Source organism: Catharus ustulatus, chromosome 1 (genome assembly GCF_009819885.2).
Source record: "Catharus ustulatus isolate bCatUst1 chromosome 1, bCatUst1.pri.v2, whole genome shotgun sequence".
In the NCBI taxonomy this organism is placed as follows: Eukaryota; Metazoa; Chordata; class Aves; order Passeriformes; family Turdidae; genus Catharus; species Catharus ustulatus.
This window is the reverse complement of record NC_046221.1, coordinates 6,455,690-6,468,479: the sequence shown is the minus strand read 5'-3', so window position 1 is coordinate 6,468,479 and position 12,790 is coordinate 6,455,690. Positions and strand designations below refer to the sequence as shown.

Sequence of the window (12,790 nt, the reverse complement as noted above, 5' to 3'; positions counted from 1 at the left end):
AAGACTTTTTCTCTTCTGTGTTACTACTGAAAATAAAGTCTTGCCAAGTTTTTTAGTTTTAATTAGGTTCTTAAGGAAAAAAATGTCAGCTTTAGGAAAAATTGCCAGTTTTTTACTTTGCGTATTATATATTTATATTCCTTGGAGCATGTGCAGTTGAGTCACTTGTGTGGCACAGTAAGATAAAAGGGATTTTTGGTAGTGAAGATGTGGTCCAAATGTGCAGTCTCTGCCATTAAGCATTTACTGACATCTGAGGTGGCTTTTTGTGATGTGAGTACTGTCTGGAAGCTGTAGCTAATCCAGAATGAATTCTGGAACATCCCAGTGTTCATGGAACCTGGGTATTCCAATAATGGTGTCTTACTCTCCTGTCTGTCTGGCATTGAGGACTGCAGTGTTCTTAAGGCTCAAGAGAACAGGATAAGATGGCTCTATATTGTTATTAATAAAGAGAGGAGTAATTCTGTCTTAAAATTTGGGAGATTTATTAGTAAGCCATTTCATAAACACAGAATGTGAATTATTCAGGGTTCTTTTTCCTGAAGTGTGAAGTTCAGAAGCACAGTGAAATTCTTTTGAATAAAAGGAATATTTAGTTGTCCTGTATCTGCAGAGATAAATGGAACTGTATGGCCAAAAAAGACTTCAGGGTGATCTTGTGCATCCTTCTGTGTGTTGTGTATCTGTTCCATTTCTGACAAATGGGTCTCTGACTTGTTTTTGAAGTATTTAGTGAATGCAGTTCCCCTTTATCTCTAGGCAATTGGTTTCAGTAACTAATTTTGTACAGTATAAAATAAATATTCTTTACTCCTGATTAAGCCTGTTTTGTCTTGTATTACTCACAGCTAAGACTCCACAGCTGAAATGAAGAGCAATTTTTTTACAAAACTTTTATTTATCAGGTGACTGTCTCCTTTGTTCTGCACTGAACAAACTTAACTTCTTTAGCACATATTAAATAATGTCCTCATGAAGGTCCTGGAAGAAGGGACTTTCTTGCAATGTTAATCGACATGGATTGAAAAGATTTGCAAATAAAAACCCTCTTAGTGCCATAGGTCATTGTTACCAGCCTCTCTTAGGGCATTTTTACCAGGACTGTATTAGGGAAGATGATTGCTCATAGTTTAGAGATTACTTCTCTCTGTTTCTTAAGCATGGTGTGAAATTCTTCCAGTCCTGCTGACTTGAACTTCTCTGATTATTTAGTCTAGCAACAAAATCAGTTTCTAGTATTAGCTACAATAACTCTGTTTTATGAAGGGTAAAATACAGAAAACGACATTTGGGTCTGTTTTGTTATCCGTTTGTTCTTTCTAAACACTGTTTGTACAGACTTTTGTATTTTCCTTCTTACTTCTAAAATATTTCTGAAACTTTGTTTGCCTTTTATACTGCACAGTGGTAATACTGCATGCTGTGCTTTTATCTCTTCTGATTTTTATCCCTGACAGTTTATGCTGTTCCTTTATATTCATTAAAATGCCCTTGTTTCCATTCCTAATATGATTCTTTCTAGTTTCAGAACCTTATTACTGGCTGCTTTTGATGTAGCCTGTATTGTTCATATACATTTCCTATCTCTCCCCTGCTTTGGAATACTTTGCCATTGTGCACATTCCAGTACAATAACTGCCAGTCCTCCTTTAAATTCTAGTCTCAAGAGATTCTAGCAACAAGTTCAAAGAGTTTGTTGAAATTTGCTTTTCTTCTTGCAGTTAATTGAAGATAAAAATTTGCTCTCCTCTCTCTCCTGCTCTCGCTTTCCCCCTTCCTTGGCACAGCGAGTGCTTCTCGTTACCACTTCCAGCCAAATCACTGTACACATTGAGATGTTTAAAATGGAGCCTGCCCTAATAGAGTGAAGTGTGAAGTAACTGCTCTTCTGGCACCCTCAACTTTGTGAAACAGTTGTCCTCAGCGTTTTCACAAACATGTTGGGCTGTTTGTTCTGATATTTTGGTTTTCTATTAGACGTATGGATGATGAAGGCCTCCTCTTACCCTCTGAGATACGTGCTCTGAAAACTTCTGTTAGCTGATTCCAGAGACTCAGCAGCTTCCTCAGATTTTTCTCTCCCGTTCCTTTTTCCCTAGTTCCCATTCTCTGTTGCTTATGTGTTTCACCTCCAGCTTTTTTCCTTTTCTGTTTTTTTCCTCGTGATAAAAGCAAGTGACTATTTTTTCTTACCCTGGCCTGTGTGAGACTAGAACTTAGCAATGGGCCACATGCTTTTCATTGTGAGGAAAAGCTTGGAAAAGGGAATTTTGAAATAAAAAGAACTGATCATTTCAGTTTCCTTAAATTTTTCCATTTCTAAGTGGGGCTAATTTGTGGCTTGTGTTTTGTATGGATAAGGGGCATAGCTGTAGCCAGCAATAGTGTCCTGGCACATGAAGCACTCAGCTTCTTGTCCGTGGTGAAAAACCCAGCAGGGAATGTTTGGAGTTGCTGGATTCTGTTGTCCCCAGTTCTGTCCCCACTGTCACACGGTTCCAGTGGTTGCTCATCCAGTTCTGACCACTCTGCCAAACATTTCTCAAGGCTGGCCCAAGGTTTCATGTGGTCCACACGCTGTTCCCAGCATAGTTGGTGTGTGGCTGCTTTGTGTGGGAGTTTGGGAATTAGATAGCATGGATGGAAGCTGTCCCGTGCTTGTCAGCCTCAAGGCCAGCATCACCAACTACATTTAATGTACTGGTATAACCATAACTGGATTTGTTTTGTTGGTGGTGTTCTTTTAAGGAGGAATTAAATCAAACTGATAGAATTCTCATCAGTTTCACTTCCAGCCTCCTGGGCAAGCAGTGTGCCACAGTTAATTTTCTCTAACCCATAGGGATGGAAGTTTAGGAGGAACAGCTCACAGCAGAATTGCTCTGGAGGGAGCAGAGGAGATGGGATGTACAAGCCAGGAGGCTCTGGGAAATGCTGGCTTTCAGTGCTACTTCAGGCTTCTCACACACAGTATTTCCTGGTTCATGTTTTGAGTAATTAACCTTGCATCAGGCACCCTGGTAAAGATTCATACAAAGGAAAGTGCAAAACACATTTGGCAGGAATTCTAATTTATATTTCTGCCTGTTTCTTGCAGAAACCCTTTAGGAGGGAACAGGGCCCAGAAATGGGAGGGTAACTGAAGAAATAAATTATTTGTAAGCAAAATCATTTAAATAAATAATCTCTGAGCTCTTTCATGTAGCACTAAGGGCTAGCTCATGTCTGGCTCTACTGTTGTCTCTTTAATGGAATGGGAGAGTATTCTTTGCACTGTGCTGTACTTTTGGGACACTGAACAGCTTGGCAATACATTAATTTCAAATGTATTAGTTGGTAAAGAATAAATATAAAAGCTTGGTAAACTCACATTTCATGTGCTCTCTATGTGGTCTCAAACAAGGATACATTGGTAGAGCAGAACAGAGGAAGTACTGTTGATTGTGAACCTACTTTATGGACAAGCAGAAAATCTTGATCTCAAGGCTTGTTAACCAGATGCTGTCAATGGGTGTTTTAAATTACTGATAACCTAAATAAATATTTGTTTAAGAATATTTTCGGCTTACTTTTTTTTTTTTAATTAATTCATGTCTCTCTTTTCATTTTACTTGCTTTGGACTGTCTTGATAGACAAAAACAATAAGTTTTTACATTGTTAGCTTGACCATGTTATTTTAAAGGCTTTTTTAGACCAATGAGAGTATGTTGTCTATACTTAGTTAACATGCTCACACTTAGGAAAAGTGAAGTCATGATTGTCTTGGACATGTTTAAACTTGTTGAGGTGAAGCTTGGGCTCTCAGCTATTCTGTATCTTCTAAGATGCACTGTTTACCTCATGTAGGTAGAATTTGGAAAAGTATTGTGACAGATACTTGTTAGCTGGCTTTTATCTGAAGACTGTAAATGCTGTTTGATCAAGCTGTTAAATACTTCTGGGTAGGTTTTTTGTGGGGTTTTAAAATTTTTTTTTGCTTTGTTCTGTTTTTGTGTTTTGTGGGTTTTTTTTGTTTGTTTGTTTTTTGTTGTTGTTTGTTTTTTTGGTGTTTTTTGTTTCCTACTGTCTCCTGAACTGAACCTGGGGAATTTACATCTGCATGGATGTGACCACGTCATATGGTGTGGGAGCATATTCCATAACAGCTATTAGTAATGGGCCTTGGGGACAGGGCAGAGGCTGAATTCTAGCTCCTGTAGTCATGCCACCTAGGTTTCTTTTTTAGGAGCATTGTGATGGTCTAGTTTCTGTCTGAATTGTTTTCTTTCAAAGCTTGAAAGGAATTACAACTTGAAAGTTCTGTTTATTTTACTGTTCTAAAGGAGCTTACTAATGAAAGGAGGAAGTGTCTTTAAATTCTGCCTACGTCTTTATGCTTAGTCAGAAGAATGAAGTAGTTATCTCTGAAATGCAATTCAGATAGACTGGGGTCTGAGCAGGGGCAATCTAATAGGAAATACTAAACAAAGGTGTTTTGATGTGATTTAGGTGGTCTGAATATCACCTTTATGGTCTGATCTCTGTTGTCTGTACTTGGCATAAGTTATTTCAGAGAGTCCCCCCATCGGATTTCAGCACTGTGTGTAATTACACAGCTATGTAAACAACGAATTGAACTTCAAAATATTTTTAAACCATTTTGGGAACTGACTCTGACTTGCTTTGAGCAGGAGGTTGGATTGGCTGACCTTTAAGGTCTTTTTCAACCTGAGTGACTGTGTGATCCTGTTCCACGAGCATCCCTTCTGATGGTGATGCCCATTATTTATGTTGTACCCATTGCTTTTATACAGTGAATGATGTGTAATAACTTTTATTTCCTCTATGATGTTTTCCTGTATTGTTTATGGAAAGAAAATAGTTTACTCAATCTCTTTGTTTCATTGTCTGTGTTTCTTATTTCCTTTGTCACCTGATACTTGCTTTATCTATTAATCTGTGTGATTCCACATATACTAAATAAATTATTACTTCCTTACCACACTGGAATTGTTTTTTTCAGAAATGGTGTCACCTGGCATTCCAGATTTTCTTTTTAAAAAGCACATTTAAAAGTTTATCTGCTAGAAAAGGGTAGGGCTATTTTGATTATGTTAAAGCAAATATGTCAGAGTTTATATTCTCATTGGATTTCCATCATGCACTGTTGAAAACAGTTTTGTCCTGCCTGTGCTAGCAGCTAACAATGCATGTCACTGGCAATGAGTCATTTTCTGATGGCCTGGGAGTGTTTAGGTATTTCTGTTTTCTGCCTCTTATCATCTTGCATCTTCTTTTGAACTTGTGGTCTTTTCATCTATATTGGTTTTTAGTCCTCTCTGTATTTCTTTGCTCACCTCTTATTTTTATTTTTTGTCATAAAGAACATTTCCATCAGGAACTCTGGTGATGGGACAAGGGGGAATGGTTCAAACTGTCAGAGAGCGGGTTTAGATTAGATGTTGGGATGGTGAGGCATGGGAGCAGTTTGACCAGACAAACCATGGCTACTCTATCTGGAATTGTTCCTGGCCAGGCTGGATGGGGCTTGGAGCAACCTGGTCTAGTGGAAGGTGTCCCTGCCCATGGCAGCAGGGTTGGAAGTTACATTTGCCCAACCTTGCCAATCAAAACCATGAGAAGAGACAGAATGTGATGCTTTCTTTATAGGAAGCTATTTCAATTATCTGACTTACCTTGCTGTTCGAATTCTGTTTCTAAAAGCAAGTTTGCTCCATATGACATCTTAGATGTAATAGCTTTAAATCAAATTTATCACAATATGTTAATGTGGGTATGCAGTTAATACACAAAACATATTTCTTGGCTGTGTGACGTGTTGCCAACCTTTCTTTGGATCTAGATATGATCTGGTTCATGCTCACAAGAGAGCAGGGGAGAGGAAATAGACTGTTTGGAACTGGTTTGGAATCTTTTTTTCCCTTTATTTTTTACTTTTAGAAATGGAGTCTGTCTCTAGAGAATGTTGTAGTACAGGTTAGAAACTAAGAACTTCCAAACCCCTTGAAATGCAGTAAAAAAAGGAGTCAGTCGTCTTCTGTTTAATCCTTTGGCATGGAAATTGGAATTTACAGAGAAATTATTCTCAGAAGAGGGTGGTTTGAGTTGCTGTGTAGCATGGAAGCATAAAGGGATGCTAGAAGGTAAAATGCCTTTACGTTTCAGTAGACTTGCCAGGCTAAGGAGAAATATTTGCATTTCCTTTTCTGCTGTTGTCCTTTTGTAGCTCTACTTAGTGCTTAATCTCAAGTTGTTACAACTGTAATATTTTTAGAAACCCCTTGAAGATTTTGGAAATAGCAGGTCGGCAGGAGTTAAGGAAAATGTTTAAGAAAGACAAACACATTTTTGAGCATCTTAAGATATGTGTCTTTACATTTTAAAATCAATGAAGTAACAGATCAGATGTAAGACCCAGTTAGAGCAACCAAGTAATACTTCTGTTGGGAAACCCATGTCTCTTATTTGTATATGTGCTCCATCTGAAATTTTGATAGGAGTATATTGGAATTGGTGACTTGTTTATTTCTGAATTTCTCTTGGTTGCTGTGAAGAAACATTCTCTCAAAGTCAGGAATGTAAATAGGGCCTATCACAAACAGATAGGGTGTGCTTTGCTCAATGTGTCTTGATTAACTTAAGAGTGGCATCCTTGAGTTAATCAATTTGAGCTTGGAAGAAAACAGTCCACCATATGTATAGACATAAGTTTTTATCTTAATCATTAAATCTATCACTTCTGTTGCTTATTAAAAAAAAAAGTCTGAGGAGAGATGACTGGTCCCATTTTTCCCGTGTACATTTTCTTGGCAGAAGCATTGGCATAAACATTTCCTGCCTTGCCATTATGGTACCACACGTTTGTGGAGATGTGTGAATCAGGGCAGGGAACTGCTGCAGACACAATTGCTTTGCCTTTTCTCAGTGTCCAGCCCTGCTGCTTCTTGCTGGGTTGCCCTGTAGCAGGTTTGGTCCATGTGTCTGGTTCAAATCCAACATTCAGCTGAATGGGAACAGTTCTGAGGCTGGGAAGAAGAGGTGTGGGGTGGGATCAGTCTATCAGAACTGCTGCTGAATGTATAATCATACTGAATGCAATTTATGGGCAGTTTGTGTGGAGAAGTAGTAATCAGTCAACATGACTGGTGTTGGACCACATCTGACTCTGCTGCAGTAAAATTACACTTTTTCCTTCCTAAGATTGTTATGGGAATTAATGTGCTCTTACAGTAAAAGAACTAAATCTCACCCTTTGATGTGAGAGAAAATGCATCCCCAAAGAAGGGGAAGAACAGGGCCAGCTAATAATGGCTTCATACCTGTGAGCTTCGATCTTGGGTCTCATGAACAGCAGGGAAAAATACTGAGAGTAATTTATTATTTTAACCAGCTATTATTAAATTGTTTGTGCTAGCGGACTTAAACTTGTCAGGTGACCTGTTACCTTCTAGGTTAAAACCTAAAGTTTTTAACAGTGTAACATGTGAAAATATCTGCAGGTTTAAGGTACAGCAGCACAGACAACCTTGTGAATTGGAGTGATGCTGCACGGGTATCACCTGGAATGGTTCCACACCAGGGTTGTAGTGGAAGCTCATCAAAACAGGCAGTTAAGGGATACATGACACACAGGAAACTTGGTGCTCCAGCTTTGCTTGACCTCCTAACCCAAAACACTCCTTTGGAAAACACACAGCTTCTGTCTGCTGTTTGGTATCTTCTTTGGTTGAAGAGGAGCTTACTTTAGTTGATCTGAGAATAATTGGTTAGAAACATGTTCAAACTCAGCAGAGATGGATGTGCAACAGGGGCTTGTCCTGGCTGAGCCTGAAGAACTGTGAGTGTGAAAGGGAATAGGCAAAGTGATTAATGTCTCAGTAGGGGCTTTGCAATTCACCACTTGTTGGTTGGACCAAGGCAACCAACCCTTACTGCAAAATAAACCCCTGACATTTACCATCTTGGCTACGATTTAGAGTAACTTATTTAACCTTCTTATTGCAGCAGACTGAGTGTGCTAATATGTGTGGTTACAGAGATGTGCTGATAAGCCAGAGCTTGATAGCACCTTGTAGCCAAATATATTTGTGTCCGTACCTGTAGTAACATGGCACAATGGCTCTTATACAATAGTTACTTGTTTCAGAGTAAACACCTGGAGATTTTTTCATGTGAGTGCTTTCTTTTTAAAATTTTATCTTCATCTCTGCAGAATGGGTTTGATAAAAACTTTATTGTAGGCTGGGCACCTAGAACATGTTCCAGTTGAAAATGGAAGGAGAGGCAGCATTGGTCCACTCCCTCTACCTGGGCAGATCCTGCTCTATGAATCAGTGTGGGTTTGTTTCGTTCAATGTTAGAGGTGAAATGGTATCTTTGAGTTCCAAGGTGCATTTACTGAGAATTTCTCCAGACAGTACTCATAAGGCAAACTGAACTTACTTGCTTGTCCACAACAGATGGTGCCCAAGATTAACTATGTCCAGCTGCAGCTCGGTGTGACAGAAGAGAATTTGATAAGAAAAAGTACTAAGATGAGTGAGAAAATAGAGATGATGCATGGTCTTACTTTATTTGACAGACAAGTCACATTATTGTTGTCAGCTTGTCAACCTGTGTCTGCAGATGTCACATACTTAAATTTTAAGAAAACTTGAGATGGACAGAAGTAAAGCATTGCACAACAGCTGCTTCGGGGTTTTTTGCGTGAAGGGAAGTTGAACAAAGGTAGTTGCATTACTGCTCAAATTGGCAGGACCCATTGGTGTGCAAGTATCTATCAATGCAAGTGAAGTGACACTTGCGTAATGTTTTCTTGATTTGTTTTTCTCTCTGTAGGAGAATAAAATTGGCAGGGAGCATTTGGAGGATTAGGAAAGAGCCATTTGTAGATGGACATTTGTCAAAGCTTTGCTTTCGTAGCTTGTCCATTCCAGATTGTTTTGGGGAAGTGTAGAGCAGCCTGGGAAATGTTGGGGGAGGGAGAGAGAGAAAAAAAAAAAGAAAACTAAAGCATAAAACAATCTAACTAAAGCAACTAAAACCAAAAGCTAAACACCAAGAAGTTTCACCTCAACAGGAGGAAGAACTTCTTTAGGTGGAGAGTGGCAGAGCGCTGGAACAGCTGCCCTGGGAGGTCATGGAGTCTCCCTTCGCTGGAGACATTCCAAACCCACCTGGACGCGTTCCTGTGTCACCTGCTCCAGGTAACCCTGCCTTGGTCGGGGCTTGAGTGGCTGATCTCCAACCCTAAGGGTTCTGTGATTCTGTGGAAAAAGGAGAAAAAAAAAAAAAAGGTGATCCCCGGAGTCCCGTATTAATCTTTCACGGGTGAAACCCTGGTTTTCCCAGAGCAGCCCCAGCAGCCGAGGAGGGGCCGCCAGGAAAGCGGCTGGCGTCTATGGAAACGTAACTTTTGGTTGCGCCGCTTTGTTAAATGGGAAAAGTGCGGCCGTGGGGGAAGGGAGCGGGAGCGCTGCCGCCCGCCGCGCTCGGAGGTGCTCCCGGGCAGGGCCGGCGGGGGGAGCGGCCGGGCTCGGGTCCCGGCTTCACCCCCGGGCTCGGCCGCCGCTTGGTGCGGGCCCCTGCGGGGGCGCGGGGCGGGGGCCGGCCCGGGGGAGCCTCCGGCGGGGGCGCTGCGCCTCCGGCCGCCGCCGCTCCGCCTCCCGAGCGCGGGCGGCCCCGCTCCTGCCGCAGCGCTCCGGTCCGCACATTGGCGGCGCCCGGCTGCGTCGGATCTACTTTCTCTCCCTCGGCTCTTTTTTTTTTTTTTTTTCTCCTCTTTTTTTTTTTTTTTTTTTTTTTTTTCCCTTTCCCCTCCCCTTCCCCCCGCTCCCCTCCCCCTCCGCCCTCCTCCGCCGGCGGCCCCAGCCTGGTTCGGGGAGGATCCCGGAGCCGAAGTTGCGCGGCGATCGGGGCTGTGGCGCATCGCTCCCCGGCGGCGCCGCCATGGGGGGGGCCCTGTAGAGCCGCCCGAGGCCCCGGGGCAGCGGCCGGGGGAGCGCCGAGCGAGCGGCACGAACATGGCAGACCGCGGGCAGCGCTGAGCATCGCCGTCTCCGCTCCGCGCTGGGCTCGGGCCCTGGCATGTAAATAACTTCTCTTCCCTCCGGATCGCACCGGTGCCAGCCCCTCCATTTTCCAGAGGGGATTTGCGAGCCGTTCCGCGGCGCTGGGCGATGTCGCGCAGAGCCAGTTCGCCGGGGGTGAGTACGGCTGGCGCTGAACTTCTTTGTATCGAGGGCGGGCGGTGACAGCGGGAAGGGGCTCCCCGGGGACCGGGGACCCGCCGGGACCGGGCGGCAAACTTGGCGTGGGGACTGGGCGCCGCTGACACTCGGCACGGCGAATTCGACGCCGTTTGGTCAAAAAAAAAAAAAAAAAAAAACAACCAACAAAAAAAAACCCAGGACCCGCGCGTCCAGACGTGGGTGTAGAGGTTCAAGTTACACGCTCGCTGGATAATCCGCAGCCGTTTACAAAATAAAAATAAGGAAAAGGAGGGTGGTGGGTGGGAGAAAGAACCACAAAAGCCCGGCCCGCTCTGACCCGGGTGCAGCCGCGCATCCGGTCAGCGCTGCCCTGGGTACACCTACACACGTGTGCCCGCAGATATTCTTTAAAAAATACGACTTTTTATGCTTATCTATAGCACAACTATTTATTTTTCTTTTTTTTTTTTTTTTTTGGTGGGGGTCACTTCTTGATATAAATTACTGGAGAGATGGAAGATGGAGATAGGGTTAATTTTTCTTTAATATTTTGAAGTATTCTGCGCACGCTATTTTTGAAGAGCGTGCCATTTTAATTTTGCACGCTTTCAAAGCATACCTTTATAGTGTTAATTTTAGGTGCTCCTCCCACTGTTTTAAACTGTTGTTCTGAACTAAGAGAGAAAAATATAAACACTTTAAAAAATAAAGTATGTTTCTAGTGCATAATGGATGGCCAGACCATCATATATGATGATTTTTGTATGAGCAGTGAGCAAATAGGTCATAAGTCAAAGTAAGTGTTATGTAACTGGCTGGCTTTAACAAACTTGATATAACTGTAAAGAAAAAAAGTCTATTTCTTCTTTTATTTGGGCGGTAGGAGAGGCTGGCTACTCCTTTTTCCAGTGGCCTTACTTTGTAGCAGGTTGGTTAAAAAAACCAGCCCAACATAACAACCAATGCTTTCAATATATGAACCAGTTAATTTGTGCGGTGTTTTGTATTTTTCTGACAAACTCCTTATCTTGTGCCTGATTCTGGATACTAAACGCTACATACTCACCAGTGAATCATTAGTTAACACTCTAGCTGGATACTTACATAATTAAAAAACGTTCCTTAGTTAGTTTAGATTTTTGTTTAACTTTTTTTTTTTCTTAGAATAGTGTTATTTGGCATAGAGTTGTTGAAAGAACTGAAGATCAGTATGAAAACAGTTTGGGGCTTTTTCATGTGAAGAAATAAAGCAGTGGTGGGTTCGTACTCCTGTAGCAAAACTGAAACAACTGGGCAGACATTTAAAGGTTCTCAGTGACTCTGTACAATGCTGGGTATTGAAGTACACACAGCTCCTGAGCTGGAGGTTACGTGCAGGGGTCTTTGTGCTGTGTGTACATCATGGTGATGGTCGTGTGTGGCGTTTGATGCTCCTGTACAATAAAATACATTTGCTACAGAAAATAACTGCAGCTCCCAGACTGCTGAGTGCAAGTATTTTAGCTATCTACTTGTAAGATAGAAGCAGGAGACAGGATAGACTTTTTCTCAGTGCTATGTGATCAGCTGCATCTAAATGCCATTCTGTAACTTTACTGATGAATACTGTATATTTGTTTTTAAAGGGGCTGGTTATGCATCCTTTACTACTTTGTTGTAAATATCCTTTCTTTTGAGAATATACTTGGAGTCCGAGTATCTGTAGTTTTTAGTTCCTTGCCTCACTTACAGGTCATCTTTGTAAACTGTTTTATGGCTCTTCTTTTGTTTTGTCTGTTCTATGCAAAGTAAAACCTAATATTCTGCCAGCATTAAATATAGATGCTTTTAGGTCAAATACTCCTTTTTTTTGTAGGAATAGTATTTAATTTTGTATAATTAGTTTGTCAGTCTCTGTACTTAGTTGACTTTTATTTTTTTTTCTTTGCCTTTTTCTTTTTTTTTTTTTTTATTTCCTATGTTATTCTCTGCTAAGCAGAAACTCCTGCAGAGTTTTGGCATAATGTTCTTTGGGAGCTTTTTTTTTTTGGAGGGGAGGACACAGAGGGTGGTATTATTGTAATTTACATAATATGCCAGTAGAAAGTAGTTGCATCATGTACAGTTTCTTAATGTGACCGTTCATTGGACTTGCCTGAAAATGGTCTCTTAAGGGTAAATGGCTGAGCAGAAATTAAAAGCAGCCATGTATTTGTTTCTCCTTTTGTTTCAGGCTAAAAGGACCATTGGGTATGTGCTTTACACGTATTTCTAGATTTACTGTATTTAATTTATCCAGCTATTTAAAAATAATGTTTAAAGTATTCTTTTCTCATCACTGCTGTCAAATCTTACCGTTTTGCAATTCTGGTTTCCTCTTCTGAAAGTGTGGATAGAAAACTCTTAGAATGGAGGAGTATGTACTTGGTGTATACCATTTAGTATAAAACACACAGCCCAAGAGGATGGGGGACTGACTCTGGAGTGCTGTCAAAAGCACACTCCTAACAAGCTGAAAGACACTCTTTTGTTTTATTTGGGCAGTCGCAATTTCAGTAATTACTAAAGCTCCTGGAAACCGTGGGACGTAAGGGTG

General features: G+C 41.4%; 1 protein-coding gene across 11 annotated transcripts in view; it reads left to right on the top strand.

Annotated features, from left to right (window-relative positions):
* The window catches only part of KMT2C (lysine methyltransferase 2C), a 186,750-nt gene that overhangs the window by 7,609 nt on the left and 166,351 nt on the right, over positions 1–12,790 (top strand). The window contains exon 1 of one of the 11 annotated variants that reach the window (XM_033058840.2): positions 9,913–10,209. The exons of the other annotated variants lie outside the window; for them this stretch is intronic. The gene's annotated coding sequence lies outside the window, so the exon portion shown is untranslated. Of the gene's footprint in view, positions 1–9,912; positions 10,210–12,790 lie in introns of those variants that run through there. 11 annotated transcript variants of the gene reach the window in all.